Here is a 6000-nt window from a genome sequence, read left to right as displayed (position 1 = left end):
TGGGATGCGGCGGCCTTCAGCACAGGCAATCACCATCACCCTGGGCCTCTGTGACAGGGCAGGGGAGCAGAGGAGGGTTTGCTGAGCAGGAGGGCCAACACTGGGCCATCATTCCTGTTTTTCTGCACCTCATGAATAGCATTATTCACATTCGTCTTTGCACCTGGCTCTGAGGGATAAGCCACTGATTTATTGTACAGTAAAATAAATCCTAGAACATGTTCTCTATATTTGAAATATTCTAAAGCGTTAAGCATGTTCATGAAAACTCAGGATTCCTGGTGTTTCCATTACTTTCATTTGGATGGAGGAGCATGATACCTTCTATCCCAAAAGTACACACAGTGCAATCCATTATAGAAGAATCAAGCTTTAGGACTATTAAAATAATGTATTGGGTTAGTTCTCTTTCACTGCTAATTTTGCAATGAAGATGGCAAACATTTCCAATGTAACTCATCTGGGGTTGAGTCCATGTACCATTAGCCACTCATGTCTTGCAGCAGGAGCTCCAACGAAGCACTGTTGATTATTAAAGATTTTGCCCTATTTCATCCATCCGCATTCTAAAGAGTTTAGTAAGAGTGCAAGTATTGCAATGGTACTTTACTATAAAAAAGGCTTTCAGTGGGAACAGCAACTTTTAACTATTTCCGAAGAGATCCCATAGAAACAGGAATTTTAAGTGCCCAGCACTTTTCACAATGTGACCTTCTGTTGTCAAGGTCAGTTTTAGTGAAACACACATTTGTTAATGACTGTAACAGCATCAGTGCCACTGTGTACCCATCACAAACGTTCCTGCCCTCTGTTAGCACCCTCGGGCCACTGACAGACGGTAGCATATACAACTTCAAATCACAGGGTCTAAATGAGCATGTAAGTCCTTAAATGACTGACATTTGAAAGAGTCTGAAAGATGTTCTGCGTTATTCAGATGAGGTCTTAGAAAATAAAAGCAAGAAAGACCAGGCAAAAAAGAACCTGCAGCTTTTACAAATGGCTAATTCTGTTTTCCTAAATATTTTCCCCCCCTGCTGTTGTTTGGGGAGCTGACTGCTGTACTCCAACCCTGTGATACTCCATTTCTACAATACTTGGAGCTCTTCAGGCCGAAAATTGCTGTGAAACATCCTGCCAAGACGATGGTTCGTTTTTTTTCCCAGTGCTTCCTAATGCATGCAGGAATCCTCACTTGAAATATAAGAAAGCAGCAGGGAAAAGCAGCATTTATTTAGCTTAATTCAGCAAATGATTCAGTTTATTTATGAACCTCATCTTTCTGCTGTTTTTAACTCTTATTGGAAATGCTGCTGCCAGTCAAAAGCAGTAGAGTTCGATACCTCTTTGGCCTCCTGTTATTTTCCTTTTAGTATCTTAGTCTGGAAAGTGGTGGAAGTCAGGCCTGGCTTAGGCTCCTGGTTTATCTAGAAGAAATCGCGATCTCAACAGAATGCACAAGTGGTCAGATAATAGAGAGGAGTGAACTCGTAATGTGAAGCAGTGAAAGGTTCCATCCCAAGAAGCTGTGAAACCTGAATCGGGCTGTTGTCGAGGCTATCGCTGGCACACTGGCAGAGTGAGATCTAAACATTTGACCTTGGAGCTGGACGTGCCTCCGTCAGGGTGCTGGGTCTGCGTGACTGCTCCGTATTGTGCTCCAGGCAAACCCGTGCCAGATGAGCCAGTGCAGGTGCCCACAGTGCTCAAATATTAATCTGATAGCAACAGGGTCTGGTTTCCTCATCTGCACACTGTGCTAATAAAAACAGGAACCAAACAAAAGATAAACTGGTCTGCGACTGTCATGTTTCGTGAAAGCTCCCCATGGCCTGAAGCACGGCCGTTACTCAAGTTGTGAATCTGCTTCCCCCTTTCTCTAAAGGACTGCTCTCACTAGCAGTAGCAAATTATTACAATTAATTATCTGCAAGGTAAAAAATGCAATGAAATGCTGCCCCTCCCTACATCCGGACTGCAAAGTCCCATTCTCCTTCTCCCTCACTGGAGATCTCACCGGTGGATCCCAATTTTCAAGGAGAGGAAGGGCCTAAAATGCAAGTTCCTCCTTCTGCCAAGGCAGGAGCTTCTCGCCGGTCTTGAGCTATACAGCATGCTGAGCAAGCTGGGAGTACTGGGACTGCCACGACCTCCTGTCTATTTAACTATGAATTACTGGAGCTGATAACTTCCACAAATTCATTTGCTTGCTAACGTGCACAGGCAGAGGAAATGTAGGGTTTAGTTAAGATTAAGGATTTTCATTAAGTGTAACGTTTTTCTTGCTCGGCAGTTAGTTTCAGAACAGTTGCCCAGTGGTATTTATTGTTCTGAGAAACATGATTGTCATGATAAACTTCGTACTTAGAATGGCCAAAGTATAAAATAACTTAAGAATCATATGCTCACTCCACAGTAGGTTATTAATAATTTCTTAGCTCAGTAGAACGACTTAGTTCTGAGATACTAATTAATTTACCTCTGCTTATGCTGGTCAGCTTGACAATTTTGTATCTCTCAGTTTGACAAAAGAAAAATATTTAAATCTGTTTCAGATGAGAAGCCTCAGAGAAGCAATGTTTGGGTGGCAATCACTCAGACTAATGGTCATTTATTTAAAAACAATTGTTTCCACTGTAGCTAAAATTATGAAAACAAATCTTCCTGCCTAGCATTGTATAAACATTTTACAAAATGTACATTTTGGGACAAATTCAAGTCCAGCTGTGCGCCTTTCATCTTTACATTTTTAGGTTGTTCTCCGCCTCCACTCCCCCCATGCAGCCACAGTTAGCTGGAAGCCAGAATTTCTTCTGCAAACGCCCGAGCTCTAAGAACACAAACTTGTTTAAGCTGAGACCATATTTGGAAGAGATCTGGGTCAAGAAAAATAATCAAAGGAAAGTGCATTCCTTGAGCATCACGTGAGGAGGCCAGAACGCGCACACAGGGCCCGGTGCTCAGGCTCGGATACAGCGAAGGGGCTGCGCACGACCTTCACCAGTAACTCGCTGGGAGTAGGCTTGTGGCGAGGGCGGGTTTTACACCAACGTTCACACCGAGAAGAAACTCACCGGCCTATTTAAGGGCATTCGGGCAAATTTAGAAAAGGCTTTCTTAATAGAGGTTTTCAGCAATGTGCCATCGATAGTATGTGTCCATGGCAGAAAACTGAAAACTAATTCTGGCAAGCTCCACAGGCTCCATTCTCACAGACACAGATACCTGTCTCTCTAACCCTGTCACTAGTTTCACTGAAGTAACAGCCGTTTCTTACAAATGTAAACATGTCTGAAGGACTGGAATACCAAAGTGCACTCTTCTCCCTGATACTCCGGCGTTCTTTTACTTATTATTTTAGGAAGATCCCAAATCCAGCCTTTGGTGTTTGTTTTCTATTCGGCTATTACAATGGCAGAATTTTAGCAAAGCTTTGCTTAAAAATCTTTATTTTTTTGTCTTCCATGTGGAAGACTTGAGTAATAAAAGCTCCTACAGATGGCACTTTGGGCCTCAGAATCTTTTATTCAATTAGCAGCCAAATGCACATTAGACAGACTGCACTGCTTTAATTGTACAAGTAAAATCTCAAGCAGCCAGGACAGGGAACAGCTACAGAACATGCTGAGCTGTGGTCTACACATTACATTTTGGTTACAACTTTTACAGCATAAAGACTAACATGTAAAGTAGGCCTTAAGCTGCCCATTTAACAAAACAAGGGGTGAAAATGATGTGCAATAAGAGTTAGGGTAGTATTAAGTTCCGAACCGTGATTGCCCACATTTTTCATCTTGCTGTGAATTTTTTTTTTCCCCCCATCCAGAACATCGGATTTAGTCTTCATCTCCTGTTTTCCTGGTGAGGGCACAGAGCAAAACCTCTGCCCATCTGCCCACTCATGTGCATACAGGGAGTAGCTTGACATGCTGCATCATCTCTCGCACACAAACGGCCACCACAGCGATAGACGGGACGTCCTTATTAACCCTTCACAATGCGGCGAGGAATGTCGCTGTTTGAATCTTTGGCTTGTGCTTGCACTGAGAACGAGGGAGCCAGCAGGGCTGCCATCAAGAGCCTTGCTCTCTCCTTCCCCTGACCTTTGATGCAGACCTGCTGGGGCCAGGACCTCAGGCTGTGGTGGAGGCTGCCATGGAAAACAGTGGCACAGGCCTCCCCTTCTCTGCCTCCAGCCGCTCCCAGCGTTCACCATCTCTTCCACATTCACAGACCTTCACCTACACAGCAGTTCTCTCCTACTTCACTGCCACCTGAAAGTGCCAGTGTCCTGTTCCTTGAGAACAGCAACACCCCCAGAGTATCGCCCCTCACGACCACCACTGCATGAGGACAACACTGCATTACTGCAGAACACAGGCAAAAAATCATTCATGATCCAGTATCAAATACTTCTACCACTTATCCACCCAAAACACCACTGCTTACTCAAGCACTGAAAGCATAAAGCAACCTAGAAAGCTGGCAGCGTATCACCTTGGGCAGGTAACAACAAACTCTGCTTATGTGTATTAAAAAAAAAAGGAAATACAGCATCCCTGTGCTCTTCCAACAACTGGTGACAGAAATCTGTGCGGGGCAGATTCCCTGGAAAGCAGCCAAACTGTGATGTTTGTAAAGAACTTGTCTATATCCATGGACACACTTGGAAAGAACTAAATATAACATTTTTCATTACTTAATTGTGTCTTCTATTCTTGTTTCCACTTTTTTTTCCTTGTGTATTTGTTAATTTGAGATTTTTTTCTCCTCTGGCTTATATGCATTTCGCTCCTGTTTTCATGTATCCATGAAGCACCTTCACTGCAACTTTCTTAACTGAGTCTGAGCTGCATCTCATTGCATTTCTAGCAGAAAAACACAAGCACTAGTTACTGTACACATCACCCTACTCCAAAAAGTACAAGGTTAACTGTCATAGGAAAAAAACGCAGAAGCAATATAAGTGCAGAAAACAGATGAGCTATTCAGAAAGACAGTTTCTGAAAAATATACATTGAAATTATTTTTATTTTTTGCTGGAATTTAAAAAACATAGGAATATTGACATTGCATTTAAAAACCCCAGGAAGTTAAAGATTACACATTGTTGCATCTCTGAAATCCAACAGTGCAAAGCTGGGAATCACAAAAATGTCTCCATCATGCCTTTTTTAGGAGATACCAATATATATATATATGAACATTTTGAAACAAGATTTTTAAAGAAGTGTCAGACTGTCCAAACTTGAAAGTGCTCTTCATTAAATACATCAAAATCTGTCACTCTTCTGGGGGGACACTGTCAAAAGTTAGACAATTCAACAAACAAGTTGTATGAAACATACCAAAACCAAGTTCTTAACAGAAGGAAACCGGATGTGTTTAAAGGGAACCATAGCGCTTTAGGCTGAGATTTCTGTTTTAAATTTTGAGAAGTGTTACTGTGTGTGCTTCTTCTCTTTGTTCTACTCAACTTATTAATATTGGCAAGTACTGGGTGTTCTCATCCTAAATGTATACTGTTAAGTTGGTATAATCATTACTTTCCTTTCCTGTATTGCAAATAAGGTACACTGACATTGGAGTAACAGACAGTTGTATGCAAACAGAAATAGTAATTTAAATTACCTGAAGTTGGGAAATAGAAGTTGTGAATTTATACAGCCATGATGCAGGTTGTATGATTTGTCTTCACCAGGGTTAAAGCAGTATATACACAGCTGTTTTAAAATGACACATTTCTTCTCAATGTGCCAGGTAAGAAAAGCTTTCTACAAAAGTCCTTTTGAAAGTCATCATCTTGAAAGTCTTGCAGCTGCTAGAATGAGACGATTCAAATTGCTACCGCTTAGGCTCCAGATAAGTAGACAGGAAAGTTAAATGCTTAAGAGTAGTAAGCGTCCATCGTGAATACTAATGGTTATGGGGATGAGACCTCAAAAAGAAAGGTCTTGCCTGTCCCAGTAGCTTATTGACTGCAATGATAGTCAATATTTG

This window comes from Fulmarus glacialis, unplaced genomic scaffold, assembly GCF_000690835.1.
Source record: "Fulmarus glacialis isolate BGI_N327 unplaced genomic scaffold, ASM69083v1 scaffold49487, whole genome shotgun sequence".
Lineage (NCBI taxonomy): Eukaryota > Metazoa > Chordata > Aves > Procellariiformes > Procellariidae > Fulmarus > Fulmarus glacialis.
This window is presented reverse-complemented; position numbering follows the sequence as displayed.